This window comes from Hippocampus comes, unplaced genomic scaffold (assembly GCF_001891065.2).
Source record: "Hippocampus comes isolate QL1 unplaced genomic scaffold, H_comes_QL1_v1.1 scaffold85, whole genome shotgun sequence".
Taxonomy (NCBI): Eukaryota; Metazoa; Chordata; class Actinopteri; order Syngnathiformes; family Syngnathidae; genus Hippocampus; species Hippocampus comes.
Window position 1 is genome coordinate 2,593,440 of NW_017805540.1, and position 12,801 is coordinate 2,606,240.

At 40.9% G+C, this 12,801-nt stretch overlaps 1 long non-coding RNA gene across 1 annotated transcript; it reads left to right on the top strand.

The window, feature by feature from the left end:
* Positions 1-11,091: 11,091 nt before the first annotated feature.
* LOC109521185 (uncharacterized) lies at positions 11,092-12,425 on the top strand. Its single transcript, XR_002169306.1, has 2 exons — positions 11,092-11,853; positions 12,363-12,425. It is a non-coding gene; the product is annotated as an uncharacterized LOC109521185 (long non-coding RNA).
* The last annotated feature ends 376 nt before the right edge of the window (positions 12,426-12,801 follow it).

Here is a 12,801-nt window from a genome sequence, read left to right on the forward strand (position 1 = left end):
TCATGTTGGAAGTATTGATATTTTTTGAAAAAAAAAAGGTTGTGCTAACCTTGGCAGTGTATGTTACTTTGTGCATTCACCATTTAATGTGTTAAAAAAAAAAGTGTTCAACTGGACCGCTTGTGCTTACTTTTTACATACCTGTGGTAATAACCCTACACCAGACTCAAGGCCTGTGACCTAAGCATGTTTTTCGGGTCGAGTTTTACCGAGCCCCCCCAGCCGCAATTTGATGACAGTTTTACTTAACCCTCGCCGCCTCTGATCCTGCTTGTTGACCCTGCGGTTCGGGGGGCCGTTGACCTCATTTGCCGCTTTATGTACCTTCTGTCACGCGCCGACACCGCGCGTCACTCAGGCCTCCTTTGCTGCCCGAATATAAATAGTTGAATGTTGATTAATAACAATGCATGTTTGTATGATGGAGACTGGAATGCAGGTTTTCATACTAAAATGAATTTTATTTGGATTGCTAGAATTGAGTAGTTCTTTTTGTGTCATTTTTGGTTTTTAAGTCAATTTTTAAACTTTGGAATTGGCTGAAATTGTCTTGACCTCTCCGGCACCCCACCAAGTACTGTCAGGTACTTTGCTTGTTTATTTTGTTTTTAAGTCAATTTTTAAAATTTGGAATTGGCTGAAATTGTCTTGACCCCTCCGGCACCCCACCAAGTACTGTCAGGTACTTTGCTACATTGTTAGTACAAACCATTGCTGAGTAGAATAACAAAACAAAAATAAAAAAGTGCACAGAAAGTTATTGCCGTCTGAATGCGCTCTACCATTTTACTGTTTTTTTTTTTTAAATTAATGCCCATTCATTTGCAAAACATAGAGTAATAGGTTCCACACTTTAAATTAGGGGAAAAAAAATACTCTGTTGAGAATAGTCCCAATCTCATGATAGTCAAGTGGTCGTTTGCCAAGAAAAAAATGAATATGGGAAAATCATCTGTATTAAAGAAAACAAGGCATGCTTTCATTTTTTTAGTAGATTTTTCGATCATTCCTTTTGATCATACGTAAGCAATTGCACCAGAGAAGTCCATTCAATCCCTGTTTGCCTTTTTCCAACTCCAATATTTCAACCAATCTTAAGCTAAGCGTCCATGACGAGCTCCTGGAGTCCTATAAAATGTCACATGGAAGGCGAGGGTTATTTTCATTGTTTTTGTCATGACCTGCTCAGGTTACTGCAGTAAAATAAATGACCAGCAGGGACCGCTATGCTTCAAGTGAGTGTCGAGCCGGTGGGTGAAAAGAACCCCAATGCTCAGGACTCAGACTTCAATCATCAAATGATGAATCACTCCTAAAGTTCTGTATCCCATCACCGATAACAGACATGCTGGTTTCAAAAATATTTTTTTTTCAGTGATTTACTTTTAATTTATGTATTAATTAATATAGCGTAAAAGCAGATTTTACTTCACGTGTGGAAGGTCTCCCTCCAAATCCAGATTTTTTTCCCGGACAACAGACAGACTTTGTTTGGCGCGTCATGTGATCAGTGCCCCGGCGTGACGAAAGAGACGCCGAGTGACAGCTCCGCCGCCATGTTGCGTGAGACTGACTGGGCCTGTTCTCAGACTCTGTGTGGTCTGAGTGTGTGGTCTCCAGCTGACAGGCTAAGGGGAGGACGGGGAGAGCCCCTTCCATGAGTGCATTCGTGTGTGTGTGTTTACTTTATCCAGAGTCAGGCCCCGGGATCTCTGTGGCCACAGCTTGACGAGAAAGCCCGGCCTTCCGGCACTCACTGGGTTTCAGTGGAAATGGATAAACACTCCGCGCCATCGCCCCGACACGGCTCATCTTAAGATCGGTTTTATCTGTGTATACTTATGGGACCAATGAGACCTTCACGCGAGAGGGTCTTTAGGGGTTGGTTTGTTCTCTCTGAAAGTCAAGCCTCACTAAAAGCAATAGTTATATTGATCTTGCTAAGTGGTACAGTATTATACACGGCCAAGAATTCATTCTTTCGTACATTTTGTTCAGGGAAAGCTCCGCACAAAAACAGAACGTGATAGTTTTCTTTTTTTGGGATTTTTTTTTTTTTTTCGGGCTGTGTCATGTTCCCCGTCTCTAATTTGGTCTAAAATCTTGCAAAATATACAATTGTCTGCCAAGCTCAGTTCAATAAATTGGCCCTATGCGCTTTTGTTAAAGTTGGCCTCGTACTTCACATTGAGAGAGAAACAACACTGATACGCGCATGATTTTCAACAGCCGATCCAATGTTTAAAATGTGAGAGACGCCACTGGGGACGAGGAGAAAATTGACATTTGTGTTCTTACTGCTCTTAAACACAGCAAGCCACGCGTGACATCTGTCATAGTACCATGCAAAACTGACTGGCAGCAAGGTGCCACAGAGTTTCCTCTCTGCCAGGAAATACAAAGAACAAGAGACTTGCAAGAAGCTAGGCGAACTGTCAACTTATCTGGTCACTGAATTGTGGTTGAAAATAATTGTTTCTGTCATTTTTTTATTTTATTTTTTTTTTATTGTGGGGAATGACTTTTGTGGTAAATTAAACCAGTGGTGGGAAAATATTCCAAAACATGAAAAACTGGAATTGCAATATGCGATATGCTAATCTCATCCATGTTCCATATTGATTATTTCTATAAAGCAGGGGTGTCAAACTAATTTTTGTCGCGGGCCACATTGTAGTTACGGTTTGCCTTGGAGGGCCGTTATGACTGTCAATTTTGTGAAACCATATAAATGTTTAACCGCCTCCACATATTACACACACAGAGAGCAACAAATAGATGGCGAACTAATTTTGACATCAGAAGTCAAGAATAATGGATTGTTTAAACATTGTAATTATTACATTATAGATGAAAATTTGAAATTTTGGTTCAGACTTTAGCAAGCATCATGGAACTTGATATGCTTGATTTGCTTTCGCGGGCCAGATTAAATGATGTGGTGGGCCAGATCTGGCCCCCGGGCCTTGACTTTGACTCCTGTGCTATAACACATTAAATTTACTTGTTTTAACAAGCTGCTAATTGTGTAGTCATATGGTTGTAATTATAAAATACACGTTTCAAACACTGCAAGGAGTCATTAAAATTATGTCATTGGCCACATTGCCTGTCATTTTTCAGTATTTTTGGAAGACAAAAAAACCCCACAATTTTTAGAACACGTTTTGGTATTCTTTTTATTGATGTAACAAAAAGTTGAACCAGATGGGTGAAAAAGTAAGTGATAGGAAAAATACCCAATTAAAAAAAATCTGCTGTTTTGGAAGTTTTTTCTCGACTTCCAAAACTATTGAAAAATGAGAGGCAATTCTGCTATGCGGATGATGATATTCAGGCATACACATACTAACATCACTTTTTTTCCCCCTCTGCAATTTATAATGTGCTTTAAAAGTCACTAACTAGCCAAAAAGCTTCAACATTGACAACACTGCATATAGAAGTTACATCTTTTGAACCGTCAACATGCCTGCGCAGAAAAATAAAGGCGCTGCTTTCAAAATAAAAGCACCACATATTTTACATTTTATTTTGAATACTGACAAAGACTGGATGGGCCAGATGTGGCCCGCGGCCCGGATGTTGTCAAGTCTGTGACATACAAACACTGAACACAACCATTTGCGCCTTGATTTGTGTCCGGCGACAGCACAAGGTTCAAGTTGTGCTATTAATTTTTAATCAGTTACTGTTGCTGTATTTCCACGGTCGTTTAACGCATATTTGAGTAGCTTAAAATGTGGCTCATTACGGTGTTTATGGTTTTCAAGACAATTGTTTAACATTAGGAACGAAGTGGAGGAAATAAGACCTCATACTTCCCTTCGACTCATTCAACCAACGGGGCTCCTCTCCCTCTCCCACAGTGATCTCAAGGGAACGCCATGTAATGCGGCACTGCTGAGAACGCGCCATGAAAATATAAATACAACCTCGCCGCATTTCAACCATGCAAATAAACACGGCCACCCGTATTTCCAATTAGAGTTGGTGTGGAAGGCAGGAAACGTGCTAGACGAGGACAGACCACACCCCCGCGCCCATTTCTGTCCATTTTCTCTAAAAGGGTCCGGGTCAGGGACATGTGGCAAGACGGGGGGTGGGGGGCGACAATGGAAAGGAAAGCACATTCAGCACTCGCAGCATTGAGTGCGAGGATGTTAAGTCGTCAGCATACGCTGGAGGTTGAACGCGCTTGCTCGATGACCCCAATTTGTTCAGATTTGGAAACAGTTTTTGCTGTGGGAGATAGAAACCATCTGTTCCGGGGTCAAACACTTGGCCACTTGCTGTCGACTGAAAATGACATCACAGTTACTCAGGGCTCAGGTATCGATGAATAGTGTCTTACTGTACTTCAAACTCGGGTGAATCAGAAACACTATAATCATACGCCGATAATCCATTCATTTCAAAAGACTTTTGGGGTTACACCATGCACTCTTCCTCATTTTCACATGACACTTTACATCTCGTGCCCTTTAAAGTGCTCGCTGAGAGAAGCGACCAAATACAACTGAAGTCTGCAAGTTTCTGGAATTGAGTTGTCATTCGTGTTAGCCACTTGTTTTGCTAAAACTCTAAATTTAAATTGCAGGTGGGATTGCAGGTGAATGCAGATCTAGTGAGTAATTGTCAAATGTCATGTCGTATCACATGAGCCTTCACAACAAAACATGTTTTTGGGTATGATGTGAGATACAGCTTGCTGCCGTGAAGTCATACCAATACAGTACATGTACATTTTTTTTTACGACTTATACAAAAATAACATTCTAAAAAGTGAAGCGGAGGCAGTCTGTTACCTAAATGCATGGTTGTAGTCAGTGAATAGTGCCATCATTTCCATTTGCTTTTTGAATTTCCACTTTTTTTTCTTGCCTGACAGCAGCCCTGATAATCCGTTTTTTGTTTTTTTTTTCAATTGTGCCATGATTGGGATTTAGATTAAAGAAAAAAAAAACATGGTAGTACAGCATGTGTGGTTTCTCAAAGCGTTTCCTAATAAGAACACCAGGGGTCGCATCGCTGTTGTGTGCAAGGGTCAATTGCTTGGTGTACAGATGCAAGTTGCAGAGTGTACTTTTTTTCTTTTTGATTGTCCCATTCGGCAGTATCATTTGCTGTGCGGCTGCTCTAACGTGCATGTTTTTGGAGTGAGGGAGGAGTACAGAATGACAGTTAAAAAAAAAAAAAAAAGCCAAGGAGCCAAGATTCAAACCCAGCGCCCTCACACTTTCAGTCAGACGTGTTGACCGCGAATTCAACAAGCTGCAATGAAAACCTCCGAAAACCCTTTTAGTGCCATTTCATGTTGGGTTTTCACATGTCTTGCTCCAAAACAGGAATTTACCTCCTTTTGAGAAGCTAGGTCTGGCTTTATCAATCCAATCTGTGTGAAATGAGGCCTTTGCACTGTATTTCCCCCGTTTTCCTGAGCACAGCCAGGCCGCGTTACTGCGTTGCTGCGCCTCCAGACCACCCAGGAGCAGCTGGCAGGCAGAGTCAGGGTCCATGTTGTGATAAGAGGTTATCCCAAAGGAGATTGTGCTTTGATAGTTCGGCGAGGTCCCCTTGATACGATACTACTGGATCTGCCCTCCACGGGAAGCCAACGTGGCCGTTGGTCACCGCTTCAGCAACATCAAGGGGCCTATTAGCCAACATAAACACACAACTTAGTGTAATTGCTCTGGAGAGACGGCCGAGTTAAGAGTCACTTTTACTCCAAATATGGCTCCAAGGACATTCGCCGCATTTCTTCTCGATTTTAATGCTTTCAGAGCGGGCGGAGTCCATTGGGGACATTTGCCTGAGTTATCCCTAATGGAAGCCGTACCGATAATGCCTTTGGATCACATCCCCTTTTCCCGTTGTTTACATTGAATTGACTTGCAGTGTCCCGCGCGCAGCCATGCAGGAACCCAGCAGAATAAACACAAGGACCCGGGAGATTCTCTCAGGCCTCCATGCTGAGCTGTAAACACACACACACACACACACACACACACACACACACAAGCTGGCGAGACATTTTGAGAGATTTTGTTGAACTGTGTGGATTGTCACTCAAATAGATTTTTTTTTTTTTTAATGTTCCTACTCAAGACAATAAGACGCATGTCATTGGTGGTTCGCGCCTTGCTCGGACAGATTTGTTCTAACCAAGGTGGGTGATTATGTTTAGCAGATGGTGTCTTGTGTTCTCATCGCGTTTTAAGCTAGCTGATGTTTGGAGAGGTAAATGGCTCAGGAGCGGCCGATACTATGCCATTGGTTGGTGGCGCCAGGAAAAAGGCAAAGGGGTTACGGGATCTGGAAAAGCGCGCAGTATCCTTCCCTCAACTAATGTCAGCATGCCACCCCGAGATGATATTTCTGGAAACTTTGTTGGGTTGTACAGAGGAGAATTTAGCCCACATTGAAAACGAGCATACTTTTTCAAGAAAATAAATTGGTATTATGAAATTGACAATTTTTGGGGGGGGTTGTACAAGTTCATTTGATTCCTTTTTTTTTTTTTTTAATCATCACTTGTGTCCAATTTTGCATTTTCTTTTCTTCACAAATTGCTAAAAACTTTAGATTTAAATATGATGCAATATCCTAAAAAAAATCTTATTCTGAGCAGTTTATTTTCTATCAACACATTAACTATTTTTCTTTTTTTTTTTTCAAAAAAAGAAAATAGTTCTCAAATGACTTCTGTAAAAAAAAAAAAAATATATATATATATAATATATATACTGTATATATATTCTTCTAGGGTGACTGTTTTTGCCGCATAATTATTTTTCTTTTTACTGCGCACTTTTCTCCATCAACCAAATATCCAAAATATCTCAAAGATCGTTGATTATCGAGAGTTGTAGGTCAAAATAGAAAAATATCAATTTTAATGCAAACGCGAGATGTGAGAAGCGACGACGACATATGTACAAGACTCCACCTCCTTTTGTGTTCCAAATTCAAGAACTCCTCGCGTTAAGCGACCGCAGGCCGTAATGCGGCGCTCGGCCTGAAGTGCACCATGTCGAGCGTGAAAATGAAAACTGCATACCAATATTGACCTTCCATTACAGGAGCTTTAGAGTGCTCTGTCCTGCTTTTATATGAAGTCTGCTGCGAGGGAATGTATTTTAACTACGGCGTACAGGTTTAAACAACCTCGGTTAGAACAACACACGCGCAGACTGATACGACGGGGAAACACCCCGCTGCCGGATTAAACGCTTTGCAGAACGTCAGTGCGATCGTCATTTCAGTGTATCTGGCCATGGAATGCTCATGTGCTGTGTGATAATGGAGATTAGTCATAAGCTACGCAGTTCTGACCGTATGAATTGCACACTTGTGTGCTACGCTTCGTGAAAGTGTACTCACACTTGTCTTTAGTTTTAGTCGTGTTTTGCTTCATCGTCTGGATTGTCTGGACTGGAATCATTTAAATTTGAAACAACATTTCTAGAATATTTGACAAAATACACCCCTCATAAGGGCACATTGTCAAAACACAACTTGTTTTTTGGGAGGGAGAGGGGGACAAAACAGTAATTTAAAAACGTAAAAATCTACAATGACATTTCTGGCAACAATGTCGGTTTGCGCAACAATGCTAGCAAGTTGTTTATTTTTAAGTGCTGTAAAAGGAGCAATCGTTCTGTAAAGTCTTATTTCTTTGTTGTGAAACACAATTCTCACAACAGTAAGAATTTAAACATTTCATTGAATTCATCAACTTAAAATTTTGAGTTCACCCAACTTAAAAAAAATACAGTGCAGAGATGGTGTAATAGATTCTGAAAACTTGATTGACATATGGAAGTACTTCGTATTATGTTTACACCAATTTGAATAGGCAACCGCTGTATCGCGACTAAATATTTGTACAGTATAAGCAAAGTACTGCGATGATTATTTTGCATCTCTGACAAGCTACAGTGTAAATGTTCGGAAAGTTGCCATTCAGTGTCAGCGTATATGTGAGTGGCAATGGTTCTCTCTCTCTCTCTCTCTCTCTCTCTCTCTCATTTTTTGACTTTTGCCCCAAGTCATTTAGGATAGGCTCCTCTGTCCTCTTGGCATTTCCAACTCTTGAATGCACCAAGTTTGACAAATTGACATTTTTATCTCTAAATGTGAAAACGTTTTGAATGAAGGTAACTTCATTCTGTTCGTTACATGTATTTAATAACCATTCGATCTCTGTCAGATACAAATGAATGAATAAACAAGTCAACCAGAGGACATGGATCCAGCAGGGGGCGCTGTGCAGTTAGGTGTTCACGGAGGCGTTGTGTTGAAAATGTTTAGATAAGCACTTTTAGAAGCCATTAACTCAAACGTAAATAAACCATTTATTTATATCATACAATGATACAATGACACTTCTCTACCGTGTTTGTAGATGTGGAAACAATCGGAGTGGCGCTTGCTGCTGTGTGAGTATATGGCTGTGTATTTACTTTCACCGGTTTGTCAAAACAGAACGTGAAATCGGTGTTTACCGACACTATCCCAAATGCGAAGCCATTTAATGAATGGAATGAGTAAAGGATCAACAGGATCCGATCAATTTGTTTTGTTGTTGCTGTTGAACCTTCTTTTGTATTCACTACATTGCGTTATTGCGTCCAAGTTATTACTGTGCAAGTTTAGAAACGTGATATTTCAACCTTACTTTTCCCCTCTCTTGCCCCAAAATGGCATAAAATCATCTGAAAAAGGGGCAGGTAGACACACCCTAGCTGTGTCACCGCAACTGAAACGACCAAAGTCTGTCTTCAACGGTGCATTTTTAATATTTATTTGACTTTCATAAATAGTTTGACAAATATGGCTTGCGAGAAAAACTGCTTTTAAGTTTTTAATCCCCATACAGTAAAATGCAAACGTGTTAGGTCGCATTAGATTGTTTGTTTTTTTGCAATTGACCACGAGAATGTCATGATGTAGAATGCAGACCTCTGCCAAGGCTCTTGGCTTTTTGTTTTTCCAGGCTAGTTGGTGGTGTTGCGGCCTTGCAATCAATGGGTTTTATTTACTGTTGCTGCGGCGGGTGGAGGGGGGGAGGAGGTTATTAATACCATATTGACTGAAAATAAACAATTTCTCCTCAGCCTCACTAAACTTGAATGGCTTCCTCCTCACAATGATGCTCCAAAGTTAGGTCGAAACCTGTAATACATTTGTGTGTGTGTGTGTGTGTGTGTGTGTGTGTGTGCGTGTGTGTGTGTGTGTGTGTGTGCACGCGTGTGCGTGTGTGTGTGGGTGTGTGTGTGTGTGTGCGTGTGTGTTTGTGCGCTAGTGTGTGTGCATGTGCTTAATGTTTCTAGCAGGGTCTGTCTTTTTAAATTTGTAGCTTTCAAAGTGAAGTGAAACAACAAAGCTCCAGTACCAAGGTGGCCAAAACCTTTGGCACTGTAAGCAAAATGTCTTGTAAATTACACACACTTGAGTTTTACATGAAATTGTTGACTGTATGATTCTGGTCTTTTTCCTTTCGAGTGCAAAACGACACCGTCAATTTCAAGGCAACAAACTTTGAAAAGATTTATCAGTTGGGAAATTCAACGAAATGTTTTCGGTTGTGTCGTTGTGAAGATTGTCTTTCCTGCCCTTCACAACAAAGAGAGTTTGCAGAATAGTTGTCCCTTTTGGACAAAAAAAAAGGCTTTTTTTGTTTTGTTTTTTTTTGCGCATACAAGCATTGTTGCCATTGATGTCAGTCGTTCGGATTTTAAAGTTTTTCTAAAACTTTTTCCTCACGTTTTTTTGTTTGTTTGTAGGTTTTTTCAAATGAAGTTAAAACACTTCCACTCTGTGTGTAGCTGAACTTTGACTGCCGGCATTGCGACTTCCCGGTAATAAGCTTCCCCTTATTGCTTCCATCTTTCTCTTTCTGGCTTGGCATTTTCAACTTGATCAAATAAACACCGTGCACACGAGATTGGTTAATGGAGCTTTTCCGTCAGCGATGATGAAGAAGAAAACTCGGGCGAAATCAGGAATTCAGCACTCCCTTTGCCTCATGATTCAAGGTATTGTGTGCAAAGTGGACCGGTTGTCATAGTAACGGCAAAGTACTTGCTTGAACTGGAAAAGACCCTGTAGGTGAGGACTACAATAGCGTGACTTGTTACAAACCGTCTGTCAAGAGGTGCAGAAAGGCCTCTCCGCTGCACTCAGCTGTGAAAACAGCTGACAAGACGCACACGCGTGCACACCCACATTCACGGATAGTAGACCAAGCCCAGACAGAAAAACGTCCTCTTGTCAAATGTGCCTATTTGTCCCGAAAGCTCTTATTGTCTTTTTTCGTGTTTATCTAAATATTTCCAAGCTCAAAAATTAGAGTTAGTCATTTGTGGCATACCGGTAAATCTGCAGCAATTTAGGGGAAAGGGTGGATGGGTGGTGGCGGTGGGGGAGTCAATAAATGGGCATTGTGTTGTTTGAGCTGGTAACACGGTTTGATAAGACGCGCTCTAATATTATCTAAATGAGCGTCCATACGTCAGATGGCCTCCAGAAATATTTCCGGATATGCTTGTGTAAACCTGATAAATGATTTTTTTTTTTTTTTTTTAAACCCTTTAACTCCGATTAACCGCAACATTCCACCATAAATCCTTTAGATTACTAATACCATGTGGCAATATCGAAAAAGAAGAGGGAAGAAATGATGGATGATTAACTGATTACCTGCCAACATGTCGAGTGAATATGATCGAATAAACCTTGTGAGCAACTCGCTGTCGGCGACCCGACGGATGACGGATCGAACTGACTGGAGCGCAGCCGACTGTTCACGTTGTCTGACAAACCCGTTTGTTATTTTGTTTCGTAGATGATGGCAACATCTTCACCCATTAAAAAAATGCAGTATTTGTCAACACTTACTTATCAGTAAGGCGGGGGCGGGGGGAAAAATTCCCAGCCAGCTAGCTTGGGAAAACAATGCATCTAAATGGGTGCCAGTTGCTCGAGTTACTCTATAATGACACTGGCAACACAGGTAATCATGGGGACTTCCGAGCTCTTTCTCTTTTCTTTCTCTGTCATTTCCCTAATTGCATTATGTTGTATTTTTTTCTGCCCATTTGCTATCAATGTTTTTTTTCTTCTTCTTTTTAGTCTATGATGTATTACGAGAGAATATTGACTCAATCTGACTTTTCTTCATTGCAAAATCCAGCATCTGGTGTTATGTCTGAACTATTCAGAGGACAATGCCAATTGCTTTGAATGCAGTCGGACGTGAGACACGGGTATCAGGTGTCACATTTGCACGCAGACTTCAACCATCCCGTTTTACCATGTCAGTACGGTTCAACGGCAACCGAGAGCATCCAAAGCTTGAAAGCAGCGTGAAAGGGGCTATAGTCGCTGAACAGAAAGAAAGTTGGAGACCTTCAACCACCCTCTGGAGGTTAATTGAAGAACTGGATGGATGTCAGAAAAACACCAACATCCAGTTTTTCCACATTGCCTTTGTTTTTTGTTTTTTCTCCATAATCCAAAGACCAACAGCAACAAAAATAATCCAAGGCTCTGAGCTAAGTCTCTTTACATTCTAATCAGTGGCGGTTCTGGGGAGGGGCCAACAGGGGCCAGTACCCCAGTAGTACTGATTCTGGACCCCCCTGTGTACCTCCCTCCGAACGTAGACTATACAATAGCGCCCAGTCGCCGACGCCAAAGGTGGAACTAAAGTGCCTGGTTTAACATTCTAGTCGGACCTTTTAGTGCGCTACACCACTGCAAAAAGACAAGCGCGAAGAGGAGAAGTAGCCCCCAGAGAAGCAGTCCCAAGATCACCACGACGACGAGTGATGATATATTGTCAAGGTAAGACCACAACACAAAACCAAGCAAGCCCACAACAGTAGTGTTGCTCAAGTGTGTGTGTGTGTGTGTGTGTGTGTGTGTGTGTGTGTGTGTGCGTGCGTGTGTGTGTGTGTGTGTGTGTGTGTGTGTGTGTGTGTGTGTGTGTGTGTGGGTGTTTTAATATCCCTTTTTATTTTTTAAAGTTTATTAACAGGAACAATATATAAGACACTGCCTTTTTAAATTGGGACAATTAGATGCATGTAAAACATCTAGCTTCAGTGTGTTCGCAATGTTAGTCCCAGGTGAGGCTTTAGAATGTATTACCGGTAATTTATATTTACTGAATACAATAAATGAATAAATACATTAATTCATGCAATTAATAAATAGCATTCATGAATACATTTTAGACAATTATGTGGGTCTGAGTGCCTAAACAGTGTACCGGTAAGTGTAGCAGGTTAGTGTGTATGCTGTATCCATGCAAAAATTATGTTTACATCTATTCGGTTTGTCTTTCTCCACAGACATCAGCAAATGTAAAGAAGCCCCGCCAATGCAGAACGGAGTTTTTCCGCATATAATCTTGGGAAAACATACCCCATGTCCACTATGAATGATGATAGATGAAGCAATAAATCAGCATGTATGTATGTACAGTATGTATGTATGTAATCTTGGTGTACTTTGCATTGAGTCTAGGTAGTCAAAAGCAGAGAATCTTGAAACACTTCGGACGGTTTGCCAGAAATCACCAACATCGCAGAATACAGTTGCTGTGATAGTAGGGGTATCTTCCACAAGATCTGCACCTATATGAATCTTTTATCAGCACTTAATTCAGTACTACTGTGATTATTATACTGTTTATCACTGTAATGTTATGTCTGCAAAGGTTTAAAAGTTTGATGAAAATAAAAAATCAAATAAGATTTCAAATCTTTGTCTTTTTTGCCCTGCGTGGAA